The sequence below is a fragment of the Phycodurus eques genome, chromosome 4 (genome assembly GCF_024500275.1).
Source record: "Phycodurus eques isolate BA_2022a chromosome 4, UOR_Pequ_1.1, whole genome shotgun sequence".
NCBI lineage: Eukaryota > Metazoa > Chordata > Actinopteri > Syngnathiformes > Syngnathidae > Phycodurus > Phycodurus eques.
This window is the reverse complement of record NC_084528.1, coordinates 23,786,193-23,804,859: the sequence shown is the minus strand read 5'-3', so window position 1 is coordinate 23,804,859 and position 18,667 is coordinate 23,786,193. Positions and strand designations below refer to the sequence as shown.

The window sequence follows — 18,667 nt, the reverse complement described above, 5'->3', positions numbered from 1 at the left end:
GTGTTGGTCAATCAGTGGGCAGGAGTGTAGGGTCCTTTCACAACTGTGTTAGCATAAATGTTGACTTTGTTGTCAGCAAAGACGATAATGATGGCTCAATTAGAATGTGTTTTTTGACTGAACAGATTGCATTAATGAAAAAATATTTTGGCTGCAGTCGTTTTTTCGACTGTGCAAGGTGGCTGTTAGCATTAATTAATTACGATCTGGAAGAGGAGTTTTATTAACGAAACAACACGTCCTGGTTGGGCAGTTACTAGAAAGTCCTCTGTGGGTGACCAGGCTGGACTGTACGAACTTTTGGGCAGAGGTGTGTGTGAACTACAGTTTTATCGATCCGATCGTGTAATTTTTAGATGACCGATATCCGCTTCATTTCCAAAGTGACAAAATAATCAATGAGTGCAACAGCCTTACCAAATGGAAGCGCAATGGCTTAGTTTCATAATATGCAATGTAATGTTTTAAGTTTTGTAATAGCCGTATTTTAAGAGTAACAGTAGCACAGCCGGCTTCAGGCAGCAGTTTGTGCGTCTGCAGCCTGCCACAGTGTTCTCTGTAAGAAGCGTCACTTCCCAGAGCATGTGTTCTGAGTGAAAAAGAAATGGCCACAAGCGTTCATGCTCATCTGCAGCTTGGAAAGGGTCCTCTTCTGTCAGAATCCAATTTTTCTTCTGTTCTTCTGTTTTATACATAACAGGTCAAATTGAGTTTGTCACATAGTTTTTTCGACATCTATGCGCCTTGCCGATTGAATGCAAAAGTCAATAAACGGCATCACGGTTGGATTTCAAATCGCTGACGTTGTGATGTGGTTTTGTCAGGTAATATTCAAATAACTGCCAACTTCGGGTTTGGTAAGCGCCCACTCAACTCAGCTGAATGGCAACACAGCATTTCCGGGTTTTGAGGGACCGAGTCTCAGCCGCAGCTGAGCCATGGAAATAGAGTCTATAATGTATACACATGTCGTGTTTTACAACAATACTTAACTGTATTCTTAATTAATTATGTAATATATATTCATAATTTGTGATGGAGCAGTGGTGGATGAAATAGCGAAGCTTGCAGTCATTGTCTCCAGTAATGATTATCTTGGCAGGTTCAATTCAAATTCAAATGGGAGTGGATGATGAGCTCAAAATAGCCCCCTCTCTTTTTATTTTCATCCACGTCCCCTTTCAGCTTGGTGAATTGTGCTTCACAATGATAGTAACGAGGAATTGGCTTCCCGCTGGGCGCCGTGGTCACTCGTCGTTGGCTGCGAGAGTCGCGGAGCGGAGGTGCTGGAAAGGGGAGTAAAACTAAAGGCTTCTTTATACTCCCGCGGACAGCGACCGCGCTGACGTCACTGCGGCTATCCCGCATGCAGTTTCCCTTTATAGTCGAGCTCAACCCACGCACGCTGTTTTGAAAGTGTGCTGCAGTTCTCCTCCAAGTCGGGGGTGTCGCTGCGGCTGGTATTGGCTAGGATCGCTACTTTTACACCTCAAATGCCAAATGGAAAAGAGGGATTGGGCACGACCAAAAATCACGAAAATCTGTGAATAATTGATTCTCATTATAATATACAACCCCAATTCCAATGAAGTTGGGACGTTGTGTTAAACATAAATAAAAACAGAATACAATGATTTGCAAATCATGGTCGACCTATATTTAATTGAAAACACCACAAAGACAAGATATTTAATGTTCAAACTGATAAACTTGATTGTTTTGAGCAAATAATCATTAACTTGGAATTTGATGGCTGCAACACGTTCCAAAAAAGCTAGGACAGGGTCATGTTTACCACTGTGTTACATCACCTTTCCTTTTAACAACATTCAATCAACGTTTGGGAACTGAGGACACTAATTGTTGAAGCTTTGTAGATGGAATTCTTTCCTATTCTTGCTTGATGTACAGCTTCCGCTGTTCAACAGTCCGGGGTCTCTGTTGTCGTATTTTACGCTTCATAATGCGCCACACATTTTCAATAGGAGACAGGTCTGGATTGCAGGCAGGCCAGTCTAGTACCCGCACTCTTTTACTACAGAGCCATGCTGTTGTAACACGTGCAGAATGTGGTTTGGCATTCTCTTGCTGAAATAAGCAGGGGCGTCCATGAAAAAGACGTTGCTTGGATGGCAGCATGTTTCTCCAAAACCTGTATGTACCTTTCAGCATTAATGGTGCCTTCGTAGATGTGTAATTGGCACTAACACAGCCCCTTACCATCACAGATGCTGGCTTTTGAACTTTGCGTTCATAACAGTCAGGATGGTTCTTTTCCTCTTTGGCCCGGAGGACACAACGTCCACAATTTCCAAAAACAATTTGAAATGTGGATACGTCGGGCTTTTCCACTTTGCATCAGTCCATATTCGATGAGCTCGGCCCCAGAGAAGCCGGTAGCGTTTCTTGGTGTTGTTGATAAATGGCTTTTGCTTTGCATAGTCGAATTTCAAGTTGCACTTACGGATGTAGCGCCGACCTGTATTTACTGACTTTTCTGAAGTGTTCCTGAGCCCATGTGGTGGTATCCTTTACACATTGATGTTGTTTTTTTGATGCAGTGCCGCCTGAGGGATCGAAAGTCACAGGCATTCAATGTTGATTTTCGGCCTTGCCGCTTACATGCAGTGATTTCTCCAGATTCTCTGAACCTTTTGATGATATTATGGACCGTAGATGTTGAAATTTCAAAATTTCTTGTAATTATACGTTGAGGAACATTGTCCTTAAACTGTTTGACTATTTTCTCATGCACTTGTTCACAAAGAGGTGAACCTCGCACAACCTCGGTGTGCCTTGAAAATTTTCCAATGTAAAATATGTACTTTGGCTCAGTAAAGGTTGGGATAACCCTGGACTAGACTTCTTGTTTGCCGTAGATGTTTCACAGTTAATCCACAAAGCTTCATGTCAGTTTGTTGGCCGCTGTCTTGGCCTGTCTCAGTGTCACTTGTCCAGTTGGCATTAGATTTTGTTTATAAGACGTTCGGAAAGCTATCAGTGGGAGAAAGCGGTCAGCCGGGCCGGTCTCCAAGCAGCTGGCGGATGCTTGTTTTTAAGTTCATCTCGACAACAAACGCTTCATGACCGCATGCAGTCATCGGCGTTGGTTGCGTGCCGAAAGCTTGGGCAGTTGTCAAATTGTCGGCCAGATTTTGTTGTGACTTGAATGCCTTCCGCATGCCTGTGGTTCCCGTGATTCATTGTGAATGACAGATGAAATTCGCCTTACTCTTTGCGGTGAAGGCTATAAATGTACAGGTGCGATCGTACCAGAGTTCCTCCTCCCACTCACTCAAGCGATATTTTTTCCACCTCGGGCTGAATTTACACTCCATGCTTAAAGTGACATAATTCAGAATTTTTTTTTCTGCATCTCAACTGTGATATGTGTCATCCCAGCGTAAAGAGAAACAAATGTGTGGAATCAGATATGCTGCAATCGGAATCGGGTGCCTTTCAGATGTGGATAAAAATACGTATTGGCTATGAGCTGCCAATGCTGACCATAGCGGAAACGTACCAATGCAATATATTGTACCCTGTCAATCACCGACCCCTGTCTGCAAAAACAACATAAATAAAGCATTAAAAAAACCTAGGCATAGAAAATTAAATATGAGGTAAATATGATGCATTGGAGATGTGTAGAACTTTAAATATGATGCATATGATGATGATGGTACATTGGCGGGGCATTCTTACTTGATTAAATGAAGTTTGATTGTCGTGAATGTGATGTACTGTAAATATGGTAGCTACTGTACATTAGAGGTGTTTAGAACAAAGGACCATTCCACCGAATGGGTGCCATTAGTTTGTTGTAACTCTCAAAATAAACTTAAAATTCTGTCCTTTTTCAACTTTAAATCAAATAATACACATATTGAGCTACAGTAGACCACCGCATACTCTCAATTCGGTTCAACTATTCACTGATTTCTTTAAAAAAAAAAAAAAAAAAAGTTTATTTTTAATTTTATTTTTTGTTTTCAATTGTTTAAACTTTTTTTTTTTTTTTTTTTTTTTTTTGGGGAGTATCCAATCCTAAAAACACTTATTGGTGGTGATATCCCCTTATTCAAGATTTTGTTTGGTTAAAAAAAAATTAAAATGGGCGTCAATTATGCCCACATTTTCACTCTTTGTGGTCTGGCCCAGTCCCTATCCCCCGCAAATAGTGTTGTTCCACTGTACTCAGAATGTGTATTGGTCCATTCCAGGGAACTTCATTTTTTGCGTGTCATTGTTTCAATTGAAGCTACTCATTTGAGTAACAAGACAGAAAGTAACAGGAGTGAGTTTTTAGCATAGAATTAGCAAATGCATTAACTATAGCCACCTTAATATGATGTCAATTTCCTTCCTGTTGGTCAATCAAATCAAGTCATTTTTCAGTCCATGAAATCTGGTTTTAAATGTAAAGCAGCACCAAATTAATGAGGCATCCTTTCAGATCGTTCCACTTTTGCCACATCCAATATGGCGGCAACGCTGACATGCTATTCATCGCTCTCCCAATACAGATGATATCCAATTGTTTTAGTACAGCTGACTAACTCGATTGCAGATGCTGAGTGCAAAGTGGCTAATGTGCAAATATACAGTGTGTTATTGACTGATCATGATTGTGTGAGTGGACTAATGACTTGTTTCAGAAATTTACTGGGGAATCGACTTAACTTCCTCGATTTTTGTCGTAGTAACCTGGGTCTTGAAGGTTTAGATTTGAGACTTAGGAATTGAGCATACTCTATGTGATTTACTCCCACCTAGCCTAAATAGTATTACTTCGAAGAAAGATAGTATTAACCTTGTTACAGGGTTGAAATTAAACTTAACCAACCATGAATCTAAGTGAAGGACTCAAAATTCAAGTAACCACAAAGTTGTTCCATTTTGTCTATGGCAGCGAGATTGTACTAGATAAAGATTCGCTGAGTGCCAAGACACAAAGTCACAAACGGGAACAATCCTGTCTCAACCGTAAAACCCTTTTCCCGTCATTGTTCCGCCACTTCACAACGATGTTGCACCTAACGGCGTGATGGGTGTGCCCCAGAGGCCTGTTTAGCTTCCCGTCGCTGATTTAACCAGACAGGTCAAACTACATAGTGGTAGTAGTCCAGTTATCCTGCCGGTGCGTGATAAAAGATACTTTTTTGTTTTTTGTTTTTATTGCTGCGGTGCTTGCCTGTGATTTGCCGTTGTCTCTGCAGCAATGCTAGAGGGGTTTCATCGGGGCAAACATGTTTAGTTTTTCCCAAAAATAAAAAAATAACAGGACATTGCATTGTAAATGCATTTGCTAATTACGCTGCCCATGACGTCCAATTGTTGTAGTATATGTCTATTCTTAATTGACTAAATAAAGTTTGATTAAACAGAATACCGTGAACCCCTGCAATATTCATTATTATCATTTGTACCCCCACTATATAGCACATCACTGGCATCAATAACGATGATTCTGATTCTGTCAGGCGGAAACCTTCACTTTTCAGGTAACCAAGAAAAACGGCGTGTTTGTTGCGCCATTAACGTTGCATTGTCAAACAGAGCAAGCCATTTTCAATGCTTTATATTGGTCAATAATTTGTAAAAATAACATACCCACATGGGGATTGACCAATAGTATCGATATGTGAAAAAAATATGAAATTGACCAAATTTGGACGTTGGTGGTTTGGGCCCAACGCCAGCGATAGTACTCTGTGAGCTGCAGTAATATTTTTTTGCAGAGGATAAAGAATATATACCTTTGAGTATTGTTAATATTGTCTGTCTACATGTGTTGCTGCACAGTTTGTGTTGATATCAGTTGCTTAAAGGGTTATAACTATTGTGACATTGATTCTAGTTTTGTTAGCCCCTTTATGGTGCTTTGCATTGTTTGTTAGTATTAGCGGACTTTTGAACTTTTGGTTTCGTAAACTACACAAATTACTTCTCTGGTTCTGATTCCGGTTATATGTTTAGTTTTACAGTCAAGTTCAACTGAGAGTGGCAATAAACAGCCTGATGTAAGCACTTTGACTCTGTTTTCAAGAATTGTTCACTATCTGCCAAACTGCTTTTTGTTGTAAAGTTGGCTGCCACCATCTCGCGTTCATAACTCTAATTTTTGCTTGCAGCTCAGGACAGAAAATTAGCCAAGAGACAACTCATATTTTGAAAAACTAATAAGTCAGGTCACTTGTAAGTTGAGGTAGCATTGTATATGGTTTGTTTGAACATCTTGGTATTTGAATATACTGTACAATGTTTAATTCTGTTTTGTCAGTGTTACAGTAAATTTCAACTGGGAGTGACAAATAAGCAGCTTAGAGCAAGCACACTTTGGAGAATTTTCCAAGCGAGAGTGAGAACAGGTGCTAAGAAATCAGTTTTAATGAGATGATGTGTGTTTTAAGAACTTTAAATGTGTTAAAAGCATGTGGTGGGGCAAAACCATAAAATAAATAAAAATTATATGGTTGTGGATATTCACCTATGGCAGGTGGGTCTGGAACGTTCAGGTATCTCCAGTGATAGACGAGGTTTCACGACTACATGTCTTGCGGATGGCCTACACACTCACTTTTAATCGTATTAATCCTGTTATTAGGGCCATTTTAATTAGGGTAATGAGGGGCACAACTCATTTGTATGCCACGGTTATTTTTTAATTATCATGGCCTAACAAAATAAACAAGGAAATAGCCAATTTTTATTCAAATGCAAATAGAAAGCCAGCCTGTGAAATTTGTCATCTTCCGAAAATGTCTTAGGCGGGATTCCGAAGTTGCCAGGACACGTGACATTTGCTTCTATTGCTTTGAAAACAATTGTCGCTGTCTGGCAACTATTTTCAATGTCACACATGATGCTGATGTCATCTAATTATCTGATTTTGGGAAGCTGTGTTGGCTTTGTGCCATCACATGCATACACGGCATTTTCCTTTGATTGTTTTACATTTATAGCCTGCACGTTTTTTTTTTATACAAATGTGTACAAAATCGGGTTATGTCACCACTGTAAAAAGGAACTACGTCGAAAACTGAGGAGACCCTGCATGTTTACTCGCGTTAAGTGTTATCGCGCAAAATGAAGATGCATAGTAGCGATAATGTAATTTGAAACGGTAACACTAACTCTCTGAAACTTGAATCCGGTTTATCAAACAAACCAAAAATATAACCTATGTACAGTCAAAATGGAAACTATTAGATGGAAAATACACCAATTGTAGGAAAAATTGTATTACTAAAAAATTTTAAAATATATGAAAATACCATATTAAAGGAAATACAAAATCATTAGGCAACACTGATATTGATGAAAAACACACAAATATTGAAATTAAATAAAAATATTACCATAAATATAGTATTACACAAAAAATGACAAATATTAGACAAAAAATACACAATTATAGTTTTTTGCATACAAATATTTACCTAAACTATGACTTTACTTTGAAAAATAAATTAAAATATTGGATGAGAAATACAAATATTAGTAAAAAAAAATATAGGAAAGATATTCATAAAAAATAGATGAAGAATACCATACTATTAGGAAAACATACAAAAATATTTAGAAAAGAATGCTGTCTGTAAAACATTGAAAAATTAAATAGAAGTATTACTAAGAAAAAATATATGGGTAAAAAAGAAAGAGATGAAAAAAATGTAAAAATATTAGAACAAAATACAAAGCCATTAGACATAAAACAACAAACAAATAGATTACGCAAATCAGTTTTTTTCCAATTGTGTATTTATTTTATGTATGTGTGTGTGTGTGTGTGTGTGTGTGTGTGTGTATGTATATATATATATATATATATATATATATATATATATATACACACACACACACACACACACACACACACACACACACACACACACACATTTTCACATTTTCTGAGCAGCATCTCCTCACGAGGGTCGCGGGCGTGCTGGAGCCTATCCCAGCTGTCATCGGGCAGGAGGCGGGGTACACCCTGAACTGGTTGCCAGCCAATCGCAGGGCACATACATACAAACAAACAACCATTCGCACTCACAGTCATGCCTACGGGCAATTTAGAGTCTCCAATTAATGCATGTTTTTGGGATGCGGGAGGAAACCGGAGTGCCCGGAGAAATATATATATATATATATATATATATATATATATATATAACAGGATATTATTGGTAAAATGCGACAATGGAATTGTATCGCAAATTAATCCTGGAGTTGCTCGACGGCTTTATCCATAGCTGCTTCATCCCATCCCCCAAATCACCTCCACTTCGGAAGTACTTCCTTTGCACTGCATCAACACCCCCACCTCTCTACGGACACCCTCGTGATTGGTTAAGTGGATTGCAGGGAGGGGGAAGGGAGGGGTTAGATCATGTTCCTCTGCCAGTGCTTGGCAGTGTGGCTGTACAAAACCATCCTTCAGATACCAGGCCAACAGCTCACCCGCCTCCTGGCCTCCTCTTCCCTCCACCTGCAGATGCTCCCACCACCAAATCAGCTTTGTTGACACAGCAAAGATGGATGCCGAGCCACTGCTGTGGTTTGCCGTGTCTCCTGGTTGCCGGAGGACATGAGCAGCGGTGGGAAGTAATGAAATATTTGGTTACTGTACTTAAGTAGATTTTTCAAGTTACTTGAGTACAGTGATGCCTTGACGTACGAGTTGAATTTAAGTTATCACACTTGTAAGTCGAAACGCTCGTATCTCATCATCATCATGGATGGATGGATCAGAAAAGAGCAACAAAAAATGTCACGTTTTTTTATTAGAAAAAAGTACTCCACAGTATTTTACTTTATAAAATGGTACTGTAATAAAAAATATATAGAATGTAAAGAATTTAAAATGTTTGTGCATCATAATTTCATGCATTAATTCAAAGGGCATTGTGTGTCTGGTGTAAAAGAATTGATGTTGGCATTGTGTCTCGTGCGAGCCTAAAAAGCACAAGCTTTTTGCGTTTAAAAATTGTTTAATCTGACAAATTCATACAAGTAAGGTGTATGACGGATGTCTCAGTTATTATTAGCTATTTTAGGATTTTTTTGTGACCTAGTTTACAATGTTAGCAAAAGTATGGGAGCATGTTTTGTTAGCATAAAAATCGAGCCAATGCTAACTTGCGTTTTACTTTTGTACTTACTTACTTTTGTATCTTGGTTTTTTTTTTTTTTACTGTCTTTTTTTTTGTTTAACGTAAGTACAGTGGACCCCTGCATATTCACACTTCCGATTTCGCAGATTTAGCTACAGCATTTGTGGCTTTATTCGCAGAAACTCTTGCTTATTTTCGTTTTTTTTCCTTTTCACCGAAAACTCTTGCCTGTGGTGTTTTTTTTGTTTGTTTGTTTTTTTTTTTTTTTCAATTGTCGCAATTATAAGGAAGTGGCTATTATTCACAGATTTTTGCTATTCACTGTTGGGCTTCGTTCTATCGCTCGCTAGTGTACAGTAGTTGAATCAGTGCTTCTACTTTTACACAAGTATCGGAATTTATACATAGTAGAGAGTGTGAGTATGTTTCCCACTTCTGGACCTGAGGCATCACTCTGTAAATACCTCAGAACTGGTGCTCTTAACCTCAGCGGGTTAAGGGAGGCCAGTCAGTGGCCCACTTAGACAACCAGCCAAGCACTATCATGTCAGCCACGGTGCAAAACAGTCTGCCTTCATCTTCGTACTTACCTGCTAGGACTGAATTTATGCTTGTAATGTTGGGCTTATATAGTAACAGAGACTGAGACCTGCTGCGAATAGCGATAAAAGGAAATTACTTGCCCTTAAAATCATTGCAATTGCCTAAAATAATAGTTTAAACTGTGAATACAGTGGTGCCTAGAGAAATGAGTTTAATTAGTTTTGTGACAGTGCTTGTAACTCAAAACACTTGTGTCCGGATACACATGTATGTCGTTCATAAATCCTCAGTAAGCCGCAGTAGTTGTTCTTCACAGAAAATAAAGACTATATGCCTGTGTTGTTGTAATTGTTATAATATATGTCTAAGTCTGCTGCTGCTGTTCAAATATCCGTTGCTTAAAGGGTCACAATTATGGCTGTGGCTATCGAATATTTCAGTATTCAACTCAAAATGTAGCCACTTGCAGATACGATGCAAGGACACTGGCCGTAACATACAACTACAGTGTGCCCGACTATAACGTGACGTACCGTATTCAGGGTGCTTCTTAAGCACTGTGAGATGTGTCTCAGCTTGACAATTAACTTTTTCCTGCCATTAACAGGCAGCTACTGTATATACCAATAGTATTGAAATCCCCTCAGAAGTGGTCAAGGAGGAAGGGAGTCGCCAATGCACTTTCAATCATTTTATTGAGCTCGCAGCAACAAAAGAACACCACAAACCTACGAGCTGCTGTCGGCCACATCGCATGCCAACAGCCATTCCCAGACTGATTTTTTTCTTGGCTGGCAGTGAAAAGTTAAATAAGCGGATCCAGCGCTAGTCACCATACTGCGACACCGTCGCTATTCATTAGCCCGTCTATGACATTTAGCAGTGTTTGTTAGCATTACAGTCACTGATGGTGTGGTTGTACACTCGCCTGACTTTGGTGCGGGCAGCGTGGGTTCAGTTCCCACTCAGTGACGGTCTGAATGTGGGTGCGAATGGTTGTCCGTGTCTATATGTGCCCTGCGACTGACTGGCGACCAGTTCAGGGTGTAGTCCGCCTTTTGCCCGAAGTCAGCTGGGATAGGCTCCAGCTTCCCGTGACCCTAACCAGAATAAGTGGTGTTGAAAATGGATGGATGGATGGATGGTTTTACGCTAAACTGACTTATTAAAGCAAAGCTATGTGGTTTTAAATACACGTAATTCTTTCTCTTTTATGTTTAGTTTGGCAGTAAACTTTAACTGGAAGTGACAAACCGCTTCAAGCCTCTTTTAGAATAATTGTTCAGTTTGCCAAACTGTTGCTTGTTGTGTACTGAGTTTTTGTATGTCAAATATCTGGCTCGTAAATCAAAGTTTAAAAAAAAAAAAAAAAAAAAAGGATCAGACGTCTGCTTGTCCCTCAAAAAGCCTGCAAAGCAGGTCACTCGTATCTCAAGGTACCACTGCCCACTGACCATATAAAAACGTTGTTTCACAGTTTTAACCCCCCCACACGCTTTAGACACAATAAAACTTCACACTTTTAAGTGTGGGAGATTAACTGTTTAACATAACTTTAAGGAAATGAAAACAAAACTCTCTCGCTCCCACAGTTGTTTAGATGGAAAAAGCCTGCTAGGATGTGTAGACATTTTGTATCCACTTTATAGGCTATATCCTCGCTGCTCTCTGGGAACAACGGCTAGAGTGGGGGCCCTTTTTCGTCCTCTTCTTCCTGCTCTTACTTAAGCTGTATTATGTGGCACAACATGGTACTTCACTCTTGCATGTCGATTTTGATCCAGGTAACCACAACTGATGCCGCGGACTAAATCACTGATGTTAATCAAAGTCATGTGGGAGGAACTAAATTACCTCAAACATTTTGCCAACTGACGCTACGTTCCGGCTCTTTTGCGTCATTGTCTTGATGGGGATCTTCCTGACTGTGAGCATGTTAGTCCAGTTTGTGGTTTTGCACTGGCAGGTGGCATAGATGACGCAATCTTAATAAGCAGTGAAAGTCTTCAGTAAACCAGTAATTGACCATAGCACTGAGGTTCATGCTTGCATGACAATGACTGAGCAAAAATTATTTATAGTCAATGTTTTTCTCAAAATTAATACTTTTTCTCAAAATTAATAAATATACTTTGGGACTTGAGTTAATACAGCATGGGGTTGTCTTTGGCATTCAAGTAATGGGAGTAAGCAACCAATAAAGATTGATTGCAATTGGAAAAAAAACAACACAAACAAAAAATATATATATATATATATATATATATATCTCGTCAGATTTTTCTCAAAATTAAAACTTGAAAAGTACTACCATTTATTAAAAAAAAATAATAATAATAAAATAAAAAATGTCCATACTAAATACAGCATAGTTTTCTCTGGCATTCAAATATTGGGAGTAAGCAACGTAATTTTAATATACTTTATATCAGCTGAACAGACTATTATTATTAATCATTGTTTTGAATTGTAATTATCATTATTACTCTTTTTAGCAACTCTTTGAGATATGACGTTTTCCTACCGTTTCATCTCAAGAAAGCGATGTTCCATGCAGGACAGTAGCAGGCTGTCAATGCTGTTTCAAATTGTATTTATCGTTAATACCGTATTATTTAGCATTGCAGAGATATGAATTCTCCTAACGTTTCATCTGTAAAATGTGACATTTTGTGCAGGACAGCAGCAGGCTGTCAATGCCTTTTCAAATTGTAATTATCCATGATACCGCATTTAGCACCTGTTTAAGACATGGCATTTTCCAGCCGTTTAATCTCATGAAAAAAACCGACATTCCATTGAAGGATCATAACAGGCTGTCATTGCTTGACTTTTGCTATAAATTCTGTCCTTTGTCACTTGGATGTTGCACAGCATCAATCGCTTCTGACCTAAACAAACTGCTGTGATTTTGTGCTTTGACTCACCGTGCCTCGGTCACCCATTTTCCGCCGCCTCGAAAAACACAGCGCGGAACATGGTGGCCGGAGGCAATTCGGCGGCAGGAAGGTCACCCGTCCGCCAACCTCAACATCCAGTCCGATCTGGGTCACTTACCCCCCAGCCTCCCGTCGTCCAGCAGGTGACGGCGGCGAATAAATGTCTAAGGCACACCGAGACCCCCTCACGGCCCCTTCAGCTCCACTGCAGAGAGCAGATTGAAGCTTTGAATTGCAGCAACAGATGTCAGGGATAATGATGCCACCATGCAACATTCTCTAACTGCTCTTTTAGCGCTAATCTGTGTGGCAAGCGGCTCGGAGGCAATGACCTAGCGTACCCCCCCCCCCCCCCCCCCCCTCCCCCGCCTGAGCTTAGCGGTCGCGTTCACTCAGATACTCAGTGCTTTTGCTTTTTACCATTTAAAAAAAATCGAAAGCTTCTCATTCACGATAACATTCAAGCAGTGGTGGCCGGTCAGGTCTACCCCTTCTTCCAGAACAGGACATATGGATGTTGGAGTTTTTTTATTTTTTTGTCCAATCAGATTTCAGCCACCTTGTGTTGCCATGTCAGTTTAATCTGCCCAGTCCCTTTAGAATCAAGGGTGCTGTCAGATGTAATTTAAACTGTATTAGCAATGTTTCTGTTTCTTTAACCAATCAGAGTTCAAATTCATCCTCAAAGGGCCAGAGTGCTGGCCCTTGACGATGTCAGCAAAGACTTTTGATGGCTCACACTGTGCATTGCTGTTTTGTTAATTTATTGATGTTAAACTGTCTGACATTTAAAATGTTTCATTAAAATGTATAAAAGGTTGTGTTTAAAGGGCCACTTTCTCCAAGTTTTGAATAGTGTCATTTGCCTTTTCTTCTTTTGAAGGGGGAAAAAAATTGAAAGTCCAATTTTTTTTGGGGGAAAAAAAAGGGATTTTATTTTAAGGCCATATTGCCCAGCCCGATACTCCCAGCCCCCTACAAGTTGCTTTGGCCATGGCTCGGCAGCAAGGCTGGGTGAAGATATGTTTTTTTTTTTAAACGGTCGGACTTTGTTAGTACTCAGTGTTCTTTCTGTGTGCTTCTGCTAACCGGCACATCCATCCATCCATCCATCCATTTTGTCAGCTTTGTGTGGTCCACATGCACGGGTTTCCTACACTAATTGACAAAAAATGTTATTGGGCGGTTTGGTGATGAAGTTCTGCCTCCACCAGTGAAAATACCGTACATTTGAATTGAAGCGCTCGCTTCATGGCTTATTGCTATCCCTATTATCGAAACATAGTGTTATAGGGGTTGGAAAAGTCACGAAATATAGCCACAAAGTTGACAACACAGAGTTATCCTCACTTCGGCACAGTGCCCTAGCTCCGCCCCTGGTTGTCATTGCAACGAAAGCCTTACTCTGCATTTGCTTGAGTCAGGACTGAAATTCTTTCCCCTTTGTGGATTTTCATACAATAATATCAGAGCATTTATATTTTATAAAGACACCTGGGAAGCCTTTTAAATTGTTGGGAAAGAAATGCATAATGTCTTTACAAAAATACATGTGAAAATGTGGTCTGGAAGTTAATTCACACTTGTTTTGCTGTATCCCGATCTAACACTGCTCTGTTTTTGGTGTCAAAAGTCCACGAGACGAAACTTCAGATGTTGAAAAATCAAGAAATCAAAGAATATTCACACTGAAGAAGCTGGAATCAAAGGAGTTTCTCCCCCCCCAACTGCTTCTTCTGCCCAGTTCATCTACAGGGATGATGTAGTTTTCATCAAAAAGTAGCTGCACCTCAGATATTCGTCATTTCCTCAAAAGCACTGCTGCGCCACGTCTGCTTTCATGTCTGCTTGCTCACTCACTTGCAAAATGTCTACGTTCTCTTGAGAGAACCCACTTTTCATGTCGCCGGGCATCCCCCAGGGTTCCTATCTAGGTCCTCCGCAGATTTGCTAATTATCAGCGTTTATCTTTCTGACACGTATGTATTGCAGGCTCTCCACGTAAACATGAGACGTAGCTTGTGAAGGGTAAAAAGGCTGCGTCTTGACCACCCTGGGTAGATAAAGGACGTTTTCATGCGGCGAAGAATCCCTGCAAGCCGACTTTGAACTGGAGCTCGGCTAATGAAGGCTGCAACTGACTGAGAGAATGACAAACACACACACACATGCACCTTGTTAGCATTTGGATTTAACATGCCAGCGAGCGTGTCATTCGAAAGAATGTTCAACACATTAGGAACACCTATTCCTTTCTCCTTAGTAATTTATTTATTTTTATACGCAGCGAGGTAATGATGTGATCCAGGTAGAATTCAATATCCTCCTCTGAACTCTTATCAAATCTGTACCAGCGGAAAGGGAGGAGAACGTTTGAAGAGGAGTTAAAAATGGATTTTTTTCCCAGTGTAGAATTTCACAAAGATGTTGCCGACGGTTTCGACATCCCCGCTGTAGATGTTCATTGTTACAAGAATAAAGTCGTGTTTTTTCAAGAAAAAAGTATTAATTTTATGAGACTAAAGTTGTATTTCCTTTGGGGGGGGGAGTCCTAATATGAGAATAAAGAATAAGAGGCAATATGATAAGATGGAAGTGATATTCTTTCAACAAAGTAAAGCCATAATATTGCGAGTATAAAGTTTTTAATTCATGGTCTTATGACATTCAAGTCTTTTTCTTTGGTGGGGGCATCATGTTAAGAGATGTATTTCTCAAAAGAAACGTCTTTGTGGTCATGTTTTCTTACAAACAAATGATGATATTACGAGAAGTAATTTTTTAAAGGTCTTAATATTACAAGATTAAAGTCATATTTGTTAATAGAAAAAAGATAGTTGTATTGAGATGGAAGTCATGTATTTTTCAATATAAACGTCTTAACATTACAAGTATAATGATTGCGACATTTAATTCATACAGTATTTTTTGGTGGAAAGAAGTAATATTGCAAGATTTAAGTTGTATTTTCCAATTAAAAAGAGGCATAATATTACATTTGTCTTTCTTTAAAGAAAAATATCCTATTATGAATTTAAAGTCAGATTTTAAATTAAAAAGTTTACAAGAATACAATTTGATTTGTTTGAGAGAAAAACTGCAATATTACAAGTGATATTTTCTTTGAGGAAAAAAATGTTACACGATTAAAAATATACATGTATATATTTTTAAAGTAGTAATATCATGATAATATTTTTTTCCAAGAAAAAAAAAAAAACAAAGCAAAATTATTTATTGGGAAATAAAAAATATAATTTCACAAGGAAGTTACGGATGGTTTCGACATCCTGCTGTAGATGTTCTAGCCTGCGGTTGTTCATCAGGAAAACAATTAGCACAAAGTCGCCCACACTCACGCCCTCGATCCTGTCAGTACATAATTCCTAGCCAAGTAATTGGCGAAGCTTCCAATCTCAACGTACACAAACAGTATGTCTCATGACAGCGAATATCAAACAGTACGTATTACTGTGTCGAATTGTAAGTATTGTTACTACCTTATTCAGCGCCATGTGTGTGCGTGGCCCATTTAAGGGGCGTGAGAAAGAGTGACACAGTGTTGCCAATTTATTGGATGTCTGAGTGCCTCTGAATTCAGCCCTTGAGTAGCAGACTGTGTGTGTGTGTGTGTGTGTGTGTGTGTGTGTATCTACAACAACTATTTCTTTCTCTCTCAGAGCGAGAGAAAGAAATAGTTGTAATATTACAGGATTAACATTGTTTTCGAAAATGAGTCGTAAATTACGAGTCTTTTTTCTGTTAAAAAAGTCATAATATGACTAGATTTAAATCATATTGTTCTAGAAAAATTACATTGCAAATTTTGTCTTTTTTTTATAGAAAAGAAGTTATAGTACCATGATTAAGACAGATAATTTTTTAGGAAAGTTGTTGTAATATTACAAGATAAAACATATTTGTTTAAGTCATACTATTAGATTTAAATCATATTTTTGGGGATAAACAAGTGGTAATTACAAAAAGTCTTTAAAGAAATGAAAATAAAAAAGAAACAAAATTGCAACGTGAGCGAAGTGATTTTTATGTATTTAATTATTTTTAGAAAGTCGTAATTTTAAATAACTCATTCTTCCCACCCCAAAAAAAACAGTCAGAATATTACATTTAAGTCAGTGCAACCATCCATTTTCTGTACCGCTTATCCTCACTAGGGCCGCAGGCGTGTTGACCCCCATATCGGCTGACTCTGGGCGAGAGGCGGGGTACACCCTGAACTGGTCACCAGCCAATCACAGGGCACTTAGAAAAACAGTCATTCACACACACACACACACACACATGCACACCTATGGGCAATTTAGAGTCTTCAATTAACCTACCGTGCGTGTTTTTGGAATGTCGGAGGAAACCGGAGTACCCGGAGAAAACCCACACAGGAACGGGGAGAACATTCAAACTCCACACAGAAGAGGCCGGATTTTCACCCGAGTCCTCAGAACTGTGAGGGAGATGTACTAACCAGTTGTCTACCGTGCCTCCAAATGGCTAACTTGCCCTGAAGTCCGGGCAATAGCTAACACACCTGGGTAAAAGTTCGTAAGTTTTTATTCAGCCACGTAAATATGTACATCTCAGAATATAGCTTGAAATAATTTTCTTATAATTTACCCTGGTTAAAAATAGCACTAGTATGTTTGTGTATGTACAGTAGTAGCCCACTGAATTTCACATACCAACACCTGACAGTCACAATGGCGGCCAGCAGGTCGGCAGCAATGCAAACAATGTCGACGTGCTGGCGTGGCGTCATCTCCGCTCGTGTGTACACACGGTCTGCATGCTTGCATGTATATATGTATTTATAGACTGCTATTTTTACTACACGGCCGCAAATAGTAGCTACGGCGCCCAAAACCAACTCTGGTCTCCCTCTGCGTTCCTGGCCTCATGCCGACTTCTCATTCATGACTTTGCAGCAACACTGGATACATTCTTCTTCCATGGAATTTGGGAACGTTCTCCCCACCGCGACCACCAGCTTTTAATACCTGCTAGACTGGAGCTGCCTTTTATTTAGATACAGGCTGTACTAATACTACTTTAATGTACCTTTGGCAATTTTTACATTTAGTGTGCTGTCATTTAAAAAAATAAAACATTTTAAGTGAACTATATTTTTTTCAGGACTAAAAAGCATACATATTACAAGAAGAAAGTCAAATCTTTTTTCATCTTAATATTGCGAGAATAAAGTCAGATTTTTTTTTTGACACAATAGAGTGCACTATTATGAGATATTTTTTTCAAAAGAGCCATATAAGATTGAAGTAATATTTTTCAGTGAAAAAGTTGAAACATTACAAAAATATTGTTTTTTTTCCAATAAAAAAGGTTGACGTATTTTGGAGGTAAACTTTTTTTTTCTTCTTAGAAAACAAGGTGTAATATTACAAGAATCAAGTTGTATTTGTTCTGGAACAAAATGCTAATATTACAAGATTGGAGTAATACTTTTTTGAGAGAGTTCTAATTTTACAAGAATAAAATCTTACTTTTCAAAGAAAAAAAGCCTAAAATATGTTTAGTTAATTTTACAAGACAATACATTTCTTAAAAAAAAATCGTAATCGTCTAAAATAAATATGAAATAAAAATAATTATTACAAGATGTTATTTTTTCAATAATATAACTTAATACGATATAAACTTGTATCCCCCCCTGCCCCCCCCAAAAAAATTGTGTAATTTTTACAACATTGAGGTTTTATTTTGGGGGAGAGATTGAAATCATATTTTTCAATACAATTTCCAATGTTGAAGTTATCTATTGCGGAGAAAATAATATTTTTTTATTTTTTTTTTGGAGAAAAATGTGTAGTATCAGATTTAGGTCATAGATTTTTCAGTTAAAAGAAGTCTTAATATTAAAAGAGTAAAGCTGTATTATTTTCAACAAAAAATGTATACTGTTACAAGGTTGAAGTCATATTTAACACTACTTTTTTAAATAAAAAAAAACAATTATGTTTTTTTTGTTGTTGAACAACAAAATATACTTTTTATGATTTAAAACTGTTTCTTTCCAAGAAAAAATAAAAAGCTGCC

At 38.5% G+C, this 18,667-nt stretch overlaps 1 protein-coding gene across 5 annotated transcripts in view; it reads left to right on the top strand.

Annotated features, from left to right (window-relative positions):
* The window catches only part of mef2d (myocyte enhancer factor 2d), a 106,519-nt gene that overhangs the window by 36,186 nt on the left and 51,666 nt on the right, over positions 1–18,667 (top strand). The window lies entirely within an intron of this gene.